The sequence below is a fragment of the Melanotaenia boesemani genome, chromosome 21 (assembly GCF_017639745.1).
Source record: "Melanotaenia boesemani isolate fMelBoe1 chromosome 21, fMelBoe1.pri, whole genome shotgun sequence".
NCBI classification, from domain to species: Eukaryota; Metazoa; Chordata; class Actinopteri; order Atheriniformes; family Melanotaeniidae; genus Melanotaenia; species Melanotaenia boesemani.
Genome location: NC_055702.1, coordinates 2,213,601 through 2,232,801, shown reverse-complemented (window position 1 = coordinate 2,232,801; position 19,201 = coordinate 2,213,601). Strand labels below are relative to the sequence as shown.

General features: G+C 41.1%; 1 protein-coding gene and 1 long non-coding RNA gene across 2 annotated transcripts in view; one reads left to right on the top strand and one right to left on the bottom strand.

The window, feature by feature from the left end:
* The window catches only part of grid1b (glutamate receptor, ionotropic, delta 1b), a 552,168-nt gene that overhangs the window by 345,933 nt on the left and 187,034 nt on the right, over positions 1-19,201 (bottom strand). The gene's annotated exons all lie outside the window — the stretch shown is intronic.
* Positions 904-17,934, top strand: LOC121632705. The gene is made up of 3 exons (XR_006008954.1): positions 904-986; positions 11,249-11,251; positions 17,915-17,934. It is a non-coding gene; the product is annotated as an uncharacterized LOC121632705 (long non-coding RNA).

Genomic DNA, 19,201 nt, shown 5'->3' with positions numbered 1-19,201 from the left:
ACTGACAAAGAGGAAGAGGAGGATGAAGAAGGCCCTTGGACTTCAGGTTGCTTATGGAGCTTTTTATTTGGCCCTTGTGGTGAAAGCAGCTGCAGCAGCCGTGAGGAGGTTTTAGAGTAAATGTGGAGGACGGTTGGCGGTAGTCTGATGTTGACCGGTGTTTATATTGTCTTGCTAGTGTGTGACGTTGCAGTAGCATCACTCTGAACAGTCTCCTCACACAGATGAAATTAGACTTCTCTAACAGCTGTAGCATCAGTGAAGCTGGGTTCTCTGCTTCAGCTGCTGATGCTTGTCATAAATCACCATTTATGTGCAGCCTTTTCCTGAACATATGCAGTTACACTGACATTACTGATGTCTGTGCACACAGGAGCATCAAACACACTTGAGATTTTATAAAGATAAAGCATTTATGCAAACAGCCCTTAATCAACATCCACACAGCAGGCTGGCTGCAGCATTAATAAGGCTAACCTCATCCATAATTAAAGAGCAGTGATGTTGACCCACTTACACGGTGGGTGAGATGATCACAGCGGGAGGACTCCTTACTAAACATCGGAAATCAGCCAATCAGAGAGCTTCAGCCTCTGACTTCAGACTGAAGGACCAATCAGTGGTCCTCCATCTGAGGCACTAATGAGGCTTTTTATCAGATTTCATACAAACAATTTGGAACAGACAATTTTAATATAATAATAAAAATAATAATAATAATAACAATAATAAAGATATGACATTGAGACTGATCATAAACATGTATGTACAGTAAAACTTTATTTCTCCATCAAGCAGACAGAGAAATCAGATTTCCACCTTTACTAAGTCACTTAACTCTGAACTATGAATCATTCAGGCAGAAAAAAAGGCTCCTAACTCAAAGGATGAGCCAGCTTCTCACAATGACGCATCATTTGTTCTCATTATCTTTAGTTTCATCTGTAAAACCAGCAGAGATCAGACAGTCTGACAGAAAACAGAATGTCAGCAGCAACAAGGTGGTTCCCAAAGAGCTGGTAGCTGGAAACTTGGCATGGAGGCAAAAACTGGACACGAGGGGGACAAAAGAGTCAGGACTAAAAACTATCTACAGCAGAGGAACAGGATCTGAAATCCAGCAAAGACCTGAACCAGAACCAAAGAGTTGCATCTGGACCTTTAGCTGAAGCCTCATCAGAAATGGTCTCCATGGAAATGTGGCTGTTAAGAAGTCACTTTTAAGGAAGGAAACAGTGACAAAAGGCTGATGTAGGTCACATGACCCAAGAACTGGACTGAAGATTAGTGAGAACAGGTCTGATGGAGGGATGGATCCTCCACAGAACCCAGAAGGGTCTGATGGAGGGATGGATCCTCCACAGAACTCGGAAGGGTCTGACGGAGGGATGGATCCTCCACAGAACCCGGAAGGGTCTGACGGAGGGATGGATCCTCCACAGAACCCGGAAGGGTCTGACGGAGGGATGGATCCTCCACGGAACCCGGAAGGGTCTGACGGAGGGATGGAACCCAGAAGGGTCTGACGGAGGGATGGATCCTCCACAGAACCCGGAAGGGTCTGACGGAGGGATGGAACCCAGAAGGGTCTGACGGAGGGATGGATCCTCCACAGAACCCGGAAGGGTCTGACGGAGGGATGGATCCTCCACGGAACCCGGAAGGGTCTGACGGAGGGATGGATCCTCCACGGAACCCGGAAGGGTCTGACGGAGGGATGGAACCCAGAAGGGTCTGACGGAGGGATGGATCCTCCACAGAACCCGGAAGGGTCTGACGGAGGGATGGATCCTCCACAGAACCCGGAAGGGTCTGACGGAGGGATGGATCCTCCACAGAACCCGGAAGGGTCTGATGGAGGGATGGATCCTCCACAGAACTCGGACCTCAACATTATTGAATCAGTGTAGGATCATCTGGACAGAGAACTGAACAAAAAACAGAAACATGCAAAAAGTTTTGGAAAGTCCTTCAAGGATCCTGGAGAACTTTTCCTGAAGAGTAACATTAAAAAGCTTCTCCAAGAGGTTTTAGACCTTCTATATAATTGTCTGTATTTTAATAAATCGCTGCACATATGTCCTGTTTTCCTGGTTATATACAGAGAAAGGAGGGTTGGTTGAAGACTTTTATACACAAATGAGTTTCACATTTGTGTATAAAAGTCTATAACAAACTGGAATCCATGACTTCTACATGCAGTCATTTAAATCTAATTTACAGGAGCAAGCTCGACCCCACATAAAGGCTGATTTTTAAAACGTGCTGGGTTTCCGTTGGTGAGTTCAGCTTCCCAAAGTAATGGGAGTAAAAGGAGCAGAGGCTGCTTTCTGAGGCGAGACGGCCGTTAGCATGGAGGGGAAAACTTAAATGAGGGAGACGGAATAAGACTTTTCTAACTGGGAACTGGAGAGCTGGTTCTGCTGAAGGGTTTGATGGACAGCTGAAGAAGATGGAGTTCACTGAAATGTGTCGAGAGCTGAAGAGACTCAAACTCCACACATCCACAGAGTTTCATGACAAAGGACTGAAAGGACAGAAATGGTTCTTCCTCAGCCAGAACCCGAGCTAACTTAATTTTGGTGAATTTATTTAATCATCTATTTAGTGTTTTTCATTTCAGATGCTTGAATGTATTACCGTGGTCAGTTTAGCTCATACTGTACATTTTTCGGACTACAGCTTAGGTTTTACTGTATCTCCTCCATGAAACTGCCTGCATGATGTTTTATCTTCTAAACTAAATTAAGCTGGAAGGGGATTTAAAAAAAAAAGCCTGCATGCATCTACAATATTTTCTGTTTTCTCTCTACATAGCTTCTTCTTTCTCTGCCCTGGATCTATTTTCTTGCTCATCCTTCTCTTGATAATTTCCCTCCTGACGGTGGAGGCTGTGTTAGCGCCTGCAGCCAGCTCACTGTGGACTACAACATAAACCGCTGTTTTACTACACAGTTAAAATTTCACTGTGTTGTGTAACATGTCTGTGTTGGTGTAGGTCTGTGGGTGTGCATAATTCCTCAGAGGGGTGATGCAATGGGGTCACTGGTGGGGCTGGTGGTCCATCAGACACAGTGAGGATAAGTCTGATTGGCTTGGTTGCTTCCACAGCTAAACTAACGTAACTAACGTAATTATGGGCGTGCTGTCACTGCTGGTGGTGACACGATACCAAAAAACCTGCTTCATTTTCCCCACAGAAAATAAAGGAGTTTTGCCGAAATTTTTACAAAATGAAGCCCACTTTGGAATCCTCAAACACACGTTACCATAGCAACTTCATCCAAAGTTTGAAAAGGTCACAAAAGACCAAATATTTTCCCCTGAAAGAGCATTTTGATATCTTCTATGGTTCTGACACAATCGCAGTTTTAATTGAATGAAGTTTCAGCGCTGGGAGCAATATTTGTAAGGGAGGCGGGGCGAGGGCGTGGCCAATCAGTCAGACACCAATCAGGATCCAGAAGGAAGGAAACCCAAAGGTAGGAACGAGGACACATTTAAGCCTGAAGAACTAATAATCTGAGCCTACTTGAACCGAAGTTTTTCTCTTCAAGTGAGGAGGCAAGAGCTCTGCTTACCCCGTGATAAAAACTAGACAGGACACAGCAGAACCAAGAAAACGACATGTGTGATCGTCAGAGTTTCTGCTGCTCATGGTTCAAGGTTTTATTTGATACGACATTTTTGAAAGGTGTTTGTTTGTTTGATTGGTGAACCGAGCCCGAGACTTTATGACTGTTTCTGAATGTCATGTCAGGATTATAGACGTTCAATCTAGTAAATATTAGATTTTATAGCATAAAAAAGGACCTTGGAAAAAGACACTGAAGGGGAAAGATGGAAATTCTATCAATAAAATGATGCAGTGATAAAAAACATTTAAAATAATAACCGGTTCAAATTAAATAAACTAAATGAATTCATAGCTTTAGATATTTACATACAAAACATTTAATAAACTAAATAAACTATAACAACAAAGTTAATAAACTATTTGTTTTTTTTAAAGAATTTTCAGACATGACAGAAGTTTTCTGCATCTGTAGCTCAGTTGATTGTTAAAAATTCCAGCATCTTTCTGTCGAGTGCTGGATGTTTGGTTTCCAGATGCTGTTTAGTGTTGAAGGTCTCAGAGCTTCTGTGATAGCCAGTGTTAGCTAACGCTCCAGACAGGCCTCTCCGCTCCGCTTACTAAACCGTACTTAATGAATCAGATTGTTCTTGTGCAATATTTTGTGCATCTCTTGCTTCTAGTTGATCAGTTCTGTGGTCCCGCTCCATGGTTAAGAATCAATAATTTAGAGGACATGCCACATACATAATTATATCTACCCCAACCTGCTCCTTCCACCAGACAGTGGCCCTTCTTTAGCCTATATGCTTCATGTACAGTAGCCAACCAGATTTGGACCTTCATCAGGCGGTAAAATCATCATCCTGTCAGTATCGCTGAGGTGTTCTGAGTTTTGACCTCAACTCCACAGCAGGCCTTCAATTTACCCAGAATTCTTTGTCCAGGAGGGGGTGTCCAGAAGCATGATTTTGTGTGTACTTGTGTGAGTTTGAACAAGCAACACCGACACCTGACACAGTCATTCAGGAACGCACTGGAGCCCAAACTGTTTGAGGACATTGTGTCTCTGTTTGGCTATCCATGTTGACTTACAGCCCTACATGGTGACTAGATGTGCATGTGCATGCACACGTGTGATCATGTGATCTCCGGAAGGTTAAAAAATGGAGCATCTTCTTCACCTGATGTAGAAGCAGTTAACAGGCAGGAGTCATGGATGATAATTAAACTGCATGAATGCAAAACGTATAGCAGAGAAAGAAAATGGAAAAAAGGGCAGTCGGGATTAAAAAAAAAAAAAAAAAATCCTGAATCAACGTGGTTTAAAGGTTCCTACTGACCTAAAAAGCAGGAGAAAAACATCAAGTTAAGGCTTATGCTATTTTTTTCTAACATTTATTATAATATCCATTTTTGGCTTTGGTTGAGCAACAAAGAAATAAGATGGTTTTGAGGGTAAGTGCAAGCTAATTGCACATACACTTCCCTGCTTCTTGAGGTATTTGCCCTAATGACATGATTACACCCTCCACAGCGGACACATTGACACAGTATAAAGACAGAGTGCATAACTGATAACCAAAGTGGCAGCTATGTTCCATTTAGTCTCCTAAAAGCAGGAAACAAATACATGAAATTAGAATATGTTGAGTGTGAGAATGAAAATGTCCATTACCCAGAAATGTCCAGTTAACTTTAGCTAATGACTAATCTGCACTCCGGAATAATGAAATAATGATGGCTCGCTCGAGTTCAGGCTCCAAATCAGCTTTTCTCCCCCAAATTTGTGCATCTGATTCTCCCTACAACTACTTTTGAGAGCATTTAAGAAACAAAAAAACATAAACACTTGTTTTCCATCACAGCAATAAAGATTTAATAATTCACCATGTTATGATTAAATATTCAATTTAATTACTTTTTTAGTTTAATAATTAACAATTCTGAATTTAATACAGCAATAATAAAACAAATAAATGAACCACTTTTCCTTTGTTGCTCATAAATATGAGAAACCATGTTACACACAGGAACCAAAGGCTTTGTTGTGGCATCTGAATTGTGAGTTGCCTTCAAATTCCCATCCCATTTATGAGACCAGAACCCTATTTCAGCCTCATCAGACTCACCTCCAAACCAACTTTCAGCTAAAAAAAAAGAACAATTAAACTTAATTTAATCATACAATCATCTCTAAATGGACTTTAAAGGTCCCATAATATGCTAAATTTACCTTCTAAAGGTTTTCTAACAGTCTTATGTGTCCTCATAGCCTGTGTACGAGGCCCAAGAATTAGAAAATTCTGTCACCTTTTTCACTTGCTTGCTCCATTTTTTAGCGAATGTCTGCTACGAACGGGTAAATCTGAGATCCTTCCCCTTGTGACATCACAAAGGGAAAAACCATTCCTCCTCGCAGTGGACACTGTCATTGACCTGCTCCCCCGGGTAGCTGAGCTTACCCTCTAAAATCACTGAGTGGGCGCCAGCGAAAGCCGGATCCTCTCCCATTGAGCGGCGTGGACGGCACCACTCATTAAAGGTGGTGCCGTTTAGAGGTTCAAACACAGAAAGAGCCCGCTCTCATTAGAGCTCACTAAGCCACATTTGGAATGGCTGAAATTAAGGACCAAGGCTGAATTTGGGGTCATACATTTTAAAAACAATTTTGTTGGACCTCTGATACCCATATGAAATTGTTAAAAAAATGTATAATATGGGTCCTTTAAAATATCATGAAATGTGTCCTCCAACACACACACACAGGATATTATAAAGCTAAGATGTAATAGCAGTCAGCAGCCTTAAGCAAAACTTATTGTTCTTGTTTCATAAAAATTCAACTGAACTGATGAAAACAAACACAAGCTGAGCTACACTGAAGAGAGAATGATGCTGCCCTGCAGGCACATCAGGAAAAATGAGATTTGAAGAGTGAGATGTAGACAAAAATGAGGCTGTTAAGGTGAATATCATCAGCAGCGAGGCCTCCTGTGAAAACACATTTGAACTGAGAAAAACAGATGAGGTGGTAAATGTTTTTTATCGCATGTTTTCAGCACAAACAGCAGCTCTGTCTGCAGATGTAAACTGAGACACTGAGGTCGCCTCCTCATGGGCGTTTGAACATGAAACCTCACAGACGTCTGACATGATGTTCACAAATCATGAGGATGACAACTGAAAGGATGACAACTCGTAATGGATATAATGTCAAATGAGGTCTAAAATGAGCTTCAAGTGAACTTTGAAACATGATTTCACACCAAACAAGAACTTCAGAGTTTGCCTTCACTGCCATGAGACTAACAGAAACAGTCTCTCTGACAGAAATATTATGAATCTGAAAATATTCTGGTGATCCTGGTTACTAAGTGTGCCGGAGGTTTGGGCAAAGATGTGTCTTTGTCTATATAGGGCCATGTATATGATGGTATAGTACAGTGTAATACAGAAAAGCACCCTTCACAATCTCATATACCGATAAAAAAGATCTACAGACTAACAACAATATGATATCTATAGAAGTTGCTTCAGTAGGAAGAGGCAGCTCGATCAGGCTGCTGCTGGTGCTCAGCATAACTGAAACATCAGACGCAGGTTATTATATTGTGGAAATATGCGAAAATAGAGGTCCACAGTACAGAAACTTAAACTTCACAGGGAACTTTAAAAATCATGCAGAAAACTGTACAAACCTTCAAAGGAACTGTGTATACCTTACAGGGAACTATATAAACCCAACAGGGGATATATAAATCTCTCAGGGAACTAGATACCCTCATGCAGCTCCTTGCAAAGTAAGAATGTCATTGATAAGGGAAACTTGTTTCCTTACAGGGTAAATGACACTTTCAATCTTAAATCTTGATTCTTGAACACCCTTCAAGGGAACTATATAAAACTTACGGGGAACTTTATAAACCTTACAGGGGACAATATAAACCTCACAGGGAACTGTGTAAACCTTACAGAGAAGTCTATAAACTTACAGGGAACTGTGTAAACCTTACAGAGAAGTCTATAAACTTACAGGGAACTGTGTAAACCTTACAGAGAAGTCTATAAACTTACAGGGAACTGTGTAAACCTTACAGAGAAGTCTATAAACTTACAGGGAACTGTGTAAACCTTACAAAGAAGTCTATAAACCTCGCAGGGAACTGTGTAAACCTTGCAGAGAAGTCTATAAACTTACTTATAAACCTCGCAGGGAACTGTGTAAACCTTACAGAGAAGTATATAAACCTTACAGGGAACTGTGTAAACCTTACAGAGAAGTATATAAACCTTACAGGGAACTGTGTAAACCTTACAGAGAAGTCTATAAACCTCGCAGGGAACTGTGTAAACCTTACAGAGAAGACTATAAACCTTACAGGGAACTGTGTAAACCTTACAGAGAAGACTATAAACCTCGCAGGGAACTGTGTAAACCTTACAGAGAACTATATAAACCTTACAGAGAACTATATAAACCTTACAAAGAAGTCTATATAAAGCTTACAGGAAAGAATATAACACTTATGGGGAACTGTGTAAACCTTACAGAGAACTATATAAACCTTACAGAGAACTATACAAACCTTCCAGGGAACTATATAAACAACACAGGGAACTATATAAACCTTACAGGGAACTATATAACCCTTACAGGGAACTATATAAAGCTTACAGGGAACTATATAAACCTTATAGAGAACTATATAAACCACACAGGGAACTATATAAACACTTACAGGGAACTATATAAACTTTACAGAGAACTATATAAACCACACAGGGAACTATATAAACCTTACAGGGAACTATATAAACCTTACAGGGAACTATATAAAGCTTACAGAAAAGAATATGAAACTTATGGGGAACTGTGTAAACCTTACAGAGAAACTTTATGAACCTTACAGAGAACTATATAAACCACACAGGGAACTGTGTAAACCTTACAGGGAACTATATAAACCTTACAGGGAACTATATAAACCACACAGGAAACTGTGTAAACCTTACAGGGAACTATATAAACCTTACAGGGAACTATATAAACCACACAGGGAACTGTGTAAACCTTACAGGGAACTATATAAACCTTACAGGGAACTATATAAACCACACAGGGAACTGTGTAAACCTTACAGGGAACTATATAAACCACACAGGGAACTGTGTAAACCTTACAGGGAACTATATAAACCTTACAGGGAACTATATAAAGCTTACAGGAAAGAATATAAAACTTATGGGGAACTGTGTAAACCTTACATGAAACTGGCATTATATTAAACTGTATAGATTTGTTTTTTTTATTTATTGACTGCTTTGTCCAGTTTAGGGTCACAGGTGGCTGGAGCTATCCCAACCATTAGCAGGTGAGAGGCAGGGTAAACCTGGAAAGGTTGCCAGTCTGTGGCTGGGCAGGACTCTTAATTAAAGACAGTAATGCAGTGGGTGGTGTCTCTGACAGTTACTGAGAAACAACTGCCCTGCATCCACTCTTTTCAGATCATGTAAATCTGGTTGAATCTCTGATTTTCTTTCGTGTTGGGTCCTGATGCATCTGCTGCACCAATATTCAAAGGGGGATTTTTACTTTACAATGCATCACTAGACAGTGATGGGGGTAGCAGGAGTTACCAACTCAGAAACTAAGCTAAAAACAAACAAAAAAAACAACAAAAATCAGGACAGCTATTGTGTAGAAACAGGACATTCAGTTTTGGACACAGCACCCTTCTAGAGACACCTCATTACGAAAACAGAAACAGCTGCTTCTTGAAAGAATAACCATATTAGCTAAATGAAGAGTGCTTCTGCACCTGCAGAATCGTCACAAAAACAAGTGAAATAAAAATCTTTCCAGTTCATCCTCTGCAGCTGCTGTGCTTTCATTTCATTATTGTCTCATTTCCTGATCTCTTATCGGAGAGTTGAGACGTGTGTGACACAGATGAAGTTAACAATTTTAACTTAAAGTGCACTCAGAGGTGTCAGAGCTGCCAAGCTGAAATGTGTTTCTAATCCCCTGAGCAGGTGATGGGGAGGAATGTTTCTCTTTTCATGAGAACTTTTCAGGCAGACTTGACAGTTTAGTAAAATGAAAAGAGACGGACGCTTTGGATTTCAAGCACACACACAGAAGTGTGTAGGAACTTGTTAGCAGACATGTTGTCTTGCCCGTCAAGCGCCTCCCGCCTCACTCTGACCTTTAGTTTAATTAACAGCCTTCGTCTTCGTAGAGCCTCAACACGAATCACACAGCAGCCACACCAGCACATCCTGTATATGTGTTCCTGTATCAGAGGCATCATTAGTGATTCTTGGAGGGGGTTATGGTGTTCATGCCTTGAAGCAGAGAAAAGATTCACAGACATGTTAAAAAAAAATGCTTCTTCATGTCTTGCCGCAGTAGCCATGGGTTAATCTGGCATTAATCAGTTGTTCAGAGGAATCTGACAGATCCAGTTATACTGTCCTCTCCAACGTAATAGAAATAGTATAAATGTCAGCAGGTCAATCGTATTTGTGCTCTCTGAGACACAAACAGTCACAAACACAGGCTGTGCGTCACATATACGCAGAAATACTTCCTAACATCTCTGGTCAGCTGCTGTAATTAGCCTGCAGACAGAAAATGGAAATCCCTCTAAATAATGTGGCAAGAAAGAGCAGAGCTGAGTCACATTCGAACGCTCAACACACACATTCCTCTACGATGCTAAATTATATCCCTCTGCATCCAGACGACCGTCCATCTGCAGCGGAGACCAGAAGATATTCAGGTGAAATTAGAGAAACCGATGTTTCTGTCAGTAACTGGGTCGCTGCTGGCCGTCAGGCATCCAGAGGGAAGAGGAGGAAACAAAAAGGTCAGGAGCAGTTCAACAGTGATGTGCCCAACTTATCCAAACTTTACTTTCACTTTTCCTCAAATCTGAATGTTCTGCAGAAACATGTCAGTCTGTGCATCGCTGAGAGGAAAAGCTTTTCTTTTTTAAGGGGTAGTGCAGCATAAAATGCTTTCTGAGCTGTAAACATTTACTTTACTGTTATGAAAACTACACATGATGCTATTAAAATGGGCTGTTATCTTTTTTTTCTTTAAAAATGGGGATTTTGTGGTTAAAATGGCTACTGGATCAAACCCAGTTTGATTTGTCCCACTCAAACCTGACCTACAAGCGACCGCTATGAATTTTCCTTTGCTATGAAAAAATAAAAGTCAAAGATGGCGGGCCCTTATCATGCAGAGTGTTTTCTCATCATTGAGGGTTTAGGATTTTTTTTGTTTTTGAGGCTGTTGCAGCAACACCAGATGGCATTCTGTCCCTCTTGACCCTCATGGTATCAGACCAGGACAGACTCAGGACTGTACATTAGGAATATACTCTCCTTACTGGGAACTTTTCCAACATCCGGGAGCAGCTGGCCGTCTTTGCCTCACTGTTCCAAACCCTCGGACTCACCAGACTACTGTAGGTCAGCAACATGATGCAGCCTGTTCAGGTTTAAACTGGCCAGAGTATGTACTGACATCACATGTGGATTTAAGATGAGCTCAGTGTACAACAGTGTAAAAGTCCTGTTTGTACAGTTTGCAGCATCATCTGCTGATGTCTCCTGTTACCATGTCAACAACGAGGCGACTGGAGTTTAATGTTAATTGTCTAGTTTGTCAACGGATGCTGCTGATCTCCAGGTTGTTTTCCAGGAATGTTGTAAAAGCATTCCACAAAGGAAAAAAGAAACCTGATGGGCCGCTTTGGCTGGTCCATCTTTTGGGGTGCAGTCATTTCTCAGCCTCGTGAGGCTTTCGTGACGTGGCAGAGCTGGCAGCCGTCACTAAAAACCTCAGTTACACGCAGCATAGTTAGATGTGTGTTCAGGCTGGTGCAGCTGAGGAGGAATCCACACCATTTACTGAAAATGCTGCATCTTCATATCCAACTGTCTAAGAATAAAATCTTCAAACAAACTGAACATATACATGAAGCAGAGAGAAGAATTCAATAATTCTGCAGTGAATGAAGCTGACGGCGTTCACCTCATCCAGCCTCATCCAGCCTCATCCAGCCACCGCCTAAAGGAGGCTGCAGACTCTATATAAGTAAAATAAAACCTTCCTCCTCTGCATTCATCAGTGATGGAATTTTGTGGAGCACGATTCATGCTGGAAAACGCTTCCCCGACTGAGCTTTCACACTTCAACCGGGTGCCATTAATCATTTCTTCACAGAGATGTCACACTTTTCCACGAAGCAGCCAGGTGGCTCGGAGACGCTACCGAACGTTGGAACTTTTTCTTTTTCCTCCCTCGTTTGTGTGTTTAATCGCTGAGTTTTTGCTCTGCTACTGTGCCTCGTTAAAAAAACTACATGATTTAATAGGTTTCTGCACAAAGAAATAAAAATTTCTATGTTATATAAACAGACTTTTATATGTGTGAGTGTATTTTCATAGAAAAATAAACTGTTTAGAGTTTTTCATTATTATAAAGTTTATTAATAGAAACAGTTTTAAGCTATGCCGGTGAGGCCTCCTACCTTAATAAATGGGTATAAATAACACTGTTTTTGGCATCCTACCTTCATCAGTGTATAAGGTAGCGTAGACTGATGGGTTCATTTATACCATCGAGGCGTCACAGCTGTATCTGCATGAGACTTTAAGTTGTTTAATAAACTGAATAATTTTTATACATTCTTATATATCTTCATAGAAATTGTATATTATAAATTCTTTAAACTATTTTGAGTTTTTCATTTTTATATATAATATGTGAACGGACACATTTCTCAACACTTGAAGAAGAAACTTGAAGAGTAAAATCAGCTCCTCAAGTTTCCGGTTGGTGCTGCTGGGGAGAAAATGTGAAGTCGACCTCTTCACCTTCGGTGCTCTCAATCATCTCAGGAAATGAGCTTCCACACAATGAGCTCATTATTCCAACACAATGTGCAGCAAAACCTCTTCTAAGGCCAGAATATTCAAGGCTGAACTGAAGCCAACAGTTTCATTCAGAGGTCGTCCCTGTAACCATGTTATCTGAACGGGGAGCGTTCCAACATGAATCAGCCAAACACGACCTCCAAATCTGACCTGCAGCAAAAATAAAACTATTTAGTTTCATCATTTTACATGAAAATGTGAAGAAAAGCTGATATTTGTTGAGATCTTAGCGAATTAAATGTTTGTTGATTTAAAATTGCAGAAATAGAAAGAATTTCAGAGAAATTAGATGTGAGATACAATAAATAAATAAAATCTAGTCTTTTCTCCAGATTTTTAAAACTGTGCACATATTTGTTTTGGGACACATTGTAATAGAGATCCAGCAGATTAAAAACACTGAGAAGAACATTTTGAATAAATAACTGTGTTGTTGTTCATTTCAAAAGATAATAAGTAAAAAAAAAAGTAAATTCCCACTTATTTTAAGAGTGTAAACATCATCATTTTACGCATCTGAAGTCATTTTTGTCGATGAAGGGGTTCAAACCTTCGGCTCTGCCTGATGAGAACCAGAGGAAGCTGCTCTAACAAAGTAGTGGGTACATCACAACATAAAATAACTTGGTCTTGGTCTGATGAAGAGGATGATGAAGAGGTCTGTGGTTCAGATGCTTCTTTTGTTTTTGGTCAAACATCGTGTTAAACATCAGCATGTTGCGGAACAAACACTGGGAAGGTTGAACATTCAGAAGCTTACATAAAGTTTCATTAATTTCGTCTGTGAAGGTTATTATCAGGGCTGTCAGTGGATTAAAATTTTAATCCGATGAATCACCATTTGTGACTATGACTGAAATCTGCCTGATAAGCCGTAATGCATACAAAGGTCTTATTTGTGCAAACCTTACCTCTTCCTGGCCCCCCCATCAAAACTTTTCTAGACCCGCCCCTGCATATCTGAAGCATAAACCCTGTCAGCTACTTTGTTAGAGAAGGCCCTGCTCAGATTTGTGTTTTAGAAACTGTTCATTATTTGTCTCCCCACATTCATGGCTCCTAAATGAACCAGCAGCAATGATTTAGAGAAGACGTCTCCTTGCTTCCTTTTACTGTTTCACTCTCACCAGATATCTGAACTTTCATAGATATGTGCATAGCTGTCTGATGACTACTGGATTTTACAGCTGTTTCACTAGCAAACCTCATTAATACTGAAAAGTGTCATGAGGGCCGGCCTGCATCGCCTGCAGCTCATGCAATCAGGCTCATCTGCTCCACCTGGGTCTCATCAGCACTCACTCTCCTCACCTGTTCATCACCCTATATAATCCCTCCTCAATGTCTGCTTCCCTGCCAGACGGTCATTTACCTTCCCTGTTATTCTGTAGTAAATCTTGTCTTGTTCTAGCTCCCTGTTGCTGACGTTGCTGCCACTCATGGACTCCCTGATTGCCTGATCCCTGCCGGACTATCCTGAACTCTGCCTACCTGGATTAGACCTTTATCTGGACCGACCTCCGCTATCTGCCTAGCCCCTCCTCCCGGGCCTGGCTGCTGCACCTGCCGTCCGTTAGCTCCTTTTCTGCATCTAAAAAACTGTTAAATCACCATGTGGGCTGAATTTCCGGGTCTTCCTGAAACGGTCATTACAGAAAAGTTATAGGAAATAAATGAATGAATGAAACTTTATCGCCATTGCAACAGGTGCAACACTTTATTTTTTTTCCAGTACAAACCTGCCCAAGAGTAGACAACAACAGAGAGTAACGTTTGAGGGGGAAAAAGAGGCATCTCTACATTACACCTGAAGGGCCTGTCTCAGACTGCATAACATTCCAGGGGAACTTGATAACCAGCCATCCAAAGCCAGTCCAGGGAGCCAGATTAAGATAACAGCATTGTTTTGTTTCCAGGCTAGAGCTTGTTTCATCTGCCTTGAGTCTCGCTGGCTACCTAATCATCCGAATTTAAGTCAGTTTCCATACATGTGGAAATAAAGGAAAAAAATGTAAACATCTAACTGAAATAAGCTGCTGTTATCAAAATGTTTCATTCTTCAGCTTCATGTGACAGTGACATGAATCTGAATGACATGAGACTGATGGATTTAACTTACTTGCAAGCAGCCCTGGTTTTCAGGTGGACTGGGTCCGCACCAGAGTCCAAAGTCACACTGCTACAAACAGACCGGACTATCCGTAGAAACTGACCAAGCTTCATGGAAGAGGACCAGACTGCACCAGTGTGAATGGGCCCTTGGGTTCATTCTGACGTCATACAAAAAGCAGATTGTCCTAAATTTGTGTTAGCAGTATATGTGTGGTGGGTTAGAGAGGCTAGAATTTATTTAAGAACTGGCCTGTATGAATGAAGTTATTAGAAACTGGAACTGGTTTGATTTGGTTTTGTCTGAAAAGTGCCCCGAGGTGATCATGTTGTGAATTGGTGCAATACAAATAAAGCTGGATTTTTATTTCTTTTGAATTTTATTTCCAACTTAAATTCCCTTGTTAGTGCATTTAGTTTTATTGTATTACTCTACTCTGATTGGCTGTTACAGGGTCCAGATTGAATGAAAATCCCCGTAAACATGCATGCAGCTGGTTAAGGCGAACTGAAGCGGAGCTTTTGGAGCGGTTTCCAGTTCCACCTGGCTTTGTGACTTCTCTGTGGATGGCAAACAGGGAGGAGGAATTATCTATTATCCCCACACAAAGGTTTCTAATGGGGGGGTAACGGGTGTCACTGAAGCGGGTGAAGCTCCACCGAGTGCTGCTCATTGTGTTGCTGTTGTCTGACTCCTTCTATCAGCTGATGCTTGTATGAGGAAAACACACAGCTGGCATTTAGTGAATAGATTTAAGCTGAAAGCTCCTTCTCTTCCATGTCCGAGCACCGGGCAGCTTTCAGTCTGCATGACTGATGAAGGGAAAACCATATTTCCAGTTTTTTTTCTTTTCTTCTCTGTTTTCACTCCTTTGTCATCATTGTTTTCTGTTTTAATTTCATGTGTTTTCTGCATGTTCAGGCAGCGCAGCTTGACGTGCAGCTTGTGAGCCGATCACGTTCTTCCACCCAAAACTTTTCCCTCATCTGAAGAAGAAGTAACATCAGCTGTTCTCACACAGGAGCTTGATTCCAGTGTTGGTGGTTTTACACACATACGCAGATTTTAAGCCATCGTGCCTCGAAAAAGTAGAGTAAGAATATTCTGTAGCTTAAAGCATTAAATCCATATAGTTCTTTTTTTCAAACCATTCTTCATTTGTCCCAAAAACTAACATCAGTTTTAGAGCAAAACTTAGAAAATTACATTTAAATGAATGTTTATATTTTTGCAGCTGAAAGTTTGAACAAAGCAGCATCCTGGAAATAAATTAAATGAAAATTAAAAAAGAAAACTAAGCATAATTCTTCATCCCAATAATAAATTAAATTTGTATCATGAAAAAAATAAGCTTAAAAAAATATTTTAACAAAGATTTAAATGATTTTTTTAAATAAAAAAGCCAAGTATATTTTCTTTTTAAAAACTGCAAATAAATTATATTATTTTAAGAACAAGTATTGTTTAACAGCAAGGAGAAAATATGGAAACAACATCCAAGGAAAATAAAACGGGTTTTATTGTAAAAGCCATTAAACTTATGATGTAATAATATGATATATTTTAATGTAAAAATATGTGATACAGCAGATATTTGTGATCCTTCGTCGAATAAGGAAACTGCAGCAAATCCATGAAATTTACTAAACGTGATGCTGGGCTGAAACACGGAAAGATCCGGTTACACACCATCACAACGCTGATGACCAGACATATCCTCATCAAATCGTTTGTCTCTCCGTTTTCCGAAGCCAGCGAGGACATTCGGCCGCCAGCCTGCAGGTTAACAGGTGTTCCTGGCTCAGGTGTGTGGCTCATTAACAGCCTTGCAACAAGCTGCTGGAGAGCTTTTCCTTCTGAGTCATGCTCAGAGAAATGGAAGCTGCATGAACAAACTGCCTTAAATGACCCCTGAACCACAAGGGATTGTGGGTAAAAGCAGAGCTGCAGTAGAGTTTACTCTGGATTCCCTGGAGGTCGGAGCTTCTTACAAAGACTGAGGGATTCCTTCGGCGGCCTGTATGGACTGTACGGACGTTTACCTGGATTCAGGGGTCCTGTAGCAGCACATGAAGGTCCAACAGTGCACCAGGCAGCTCGGGTCAGAATATGGTGGTTATGGGTCCACGTAGCATCAGAAGCAACAGCATCCTGGTTTCAGGTAAAAGCAGAAGCTGAACTGAAGTCTAGTTTCTAACATTAACAGCCTGGTGGAACCAAAGTCCTGCAGGAACTTTTCATCCCAACGGCTCAGAAGGATGTGACGATGCCTCCAGTCCACCTCCTAATCATAAAAACCATCCAGGCAAACTGGATATTATTTTCTCACCTCAACAGATTCATGGCAGATGAGGAGTTAATGCAGAAGATCCCATTACTGCAGCTGTTATTCCCACTTTAGCTCTGGGCGGTGTTAATCTCACACGACTTAATGCAACTATCTGCCTCCATCTGAACACCGTGTCTTGCCACTAATTGCTTAATCAATTTCAACATTATTAAAGGGATATGAGGATAATTCAGGCAGAAACAATCACCTCCAGCTAACAGGAACGACAAAGAGAGTTCCAGAAACCCGAGCCTGAACTATAGCTGATTCATGCTGGATAAAATAAGAACCAAAGAAAATGTTTCAATGTTGAATTCAGAAAAAAAAACAGTGGTAATAAAAAGCGTAATGAAAGAGGGATTCGCTCAACGGGTTCATTCATTCAGATAATCAGGAAACATGTAAGTTTTATGTGGAGGGATCACAGATCTGATTTCCACTCACTCAAACCAGATATCTTCCATTTATGACATTAACAGATGGAACTGACTGAACCTTCATTAAGCCTTAACTCATTCTGCATATTTCTCCCTCCAGCAGCCGACTCCATTTAAAGCTGGTAAAGTTCTCCAGCTTTCTGAAGGTCTTTAAAGCTGTTTTTCTGAGAATTTTCTGCTTCTTTTCTTTCCTTGTTTTCCCTCATTTCCCATCCAGTGCTTGTACCGGACCATTTTTAGAGCAACTTAACTCTGACCTATGAATCATTCAGGCAAAAATGAAAGCTTCTAACTCAAGAGATGAGCCAGTCTGTCACAAAGACGCATCATTTGTTCCCATATTTCTTTTTTTTTCCTTTGTTTTTGTCTGTGAAAACCAGCAGAGATCAGACAGTCTGACAGACAGAAAACAGGATTTTAGCAGCAGCAAGTTGATTCCCAAACAGCTGTTAGCTGGAAACTTATCTCAGCATGGAAGCCGATACTGGACACGAGGAGGACAAAAGAAGAAGAGTCAGGACTAAAAACTATCTACAGCAGAGTCACAGGATCTGGAATCCTGCAAAGTCCTGAACCAGGACCTGAGAGATGCATCTGGACCTTCAGCTGATCCATCTACTGTTGGCCGAAGCCTCGTCAGAAATGGTCTCCATGGTAAATAAACTGTACTTATACAGCCCTTTTCCAGTCATGTTGACCCCTAACAGCACTTTACACTATATGTCACATTCACCCATTCACGCACACACACTCACACCCCAACAGGCACGTCAGGAGACAACGTGGGGTTCATGAGTCGGGGAAGCCTGGAATCAGTCCACCAACTGGTGGACGATCGCTCGTCCTCCTGAGCTACAGCCAGCCCATGAAACCGTGGCTGTCAAGAATCCATCCATTTCCTCATCCATCCATCCATGTGAGGCAGAATTTTAAAAATGTGTGTAAAACATCGTGTGTGTGTGTGTACATTTACTTTGTGTTAATAAGTGTGTGTTCATTTAAACACACATTTGCAACTCCACAAAGTTACGGACTAAATGGTTGACAAGTTTTACACATCATGTGTTCCACATTGTCTCCATACGGTGTAGGATCATCTGGACAGAAAGCAGAGCTTCGGAAAGTCCTTCAAGGACCCTGGAGAACTGTTCCTTCAGACCATGCTGAGGATTGGTGGGAACTAGCTTAGATATTAGCAATTAATCACATCTGATATTCAATAAAATTATTAATGAAAAACATGAGCTGGATGTTAAAGTCTGTTTATCTGTGTCAATCTGGGGAAAATAAAATCTATTATGTTTTACTAATTTTGCCAGTGACAAACAGAATTCATAGAACTGACTAACATCCTTGTGTTGTGGTGAGAAATCCAGTTAGAAAATGAGACCAGGCTGAATGGGGTCAGTGCGACCTTTCTCTGCTCCGGCCCACATCTTCGCCTCCAGTCTGGCCAGATTCTGGTCCCTGATGGAAATCAGCCCAAGTAAAGGCCTCAATCTATTTAACAATAGCAAGCAGAGATGCTGGCTGAGGTCAGGGCTGAGACGAGCTACTGAGGCTGGCCGTGACGTTCGGGTTAACAGAATACAGATATGCACAGCAGCCAGCACCAGAAGCCGTGTTTGTTTCGCTTACCTTTTATATCCAAACAATGAAGAAGGGAAGGGGAGGATGAACAGCCAGCACAGCCGGGCAGCACCGAGAAAAGAGAAGCAGAGGCATTTATTAGAAAATGAGTGAGTGGGAGCACGTCAGAAATCTGAATGAGAGGTTTGATGCTGCAGGAAAACCATCAG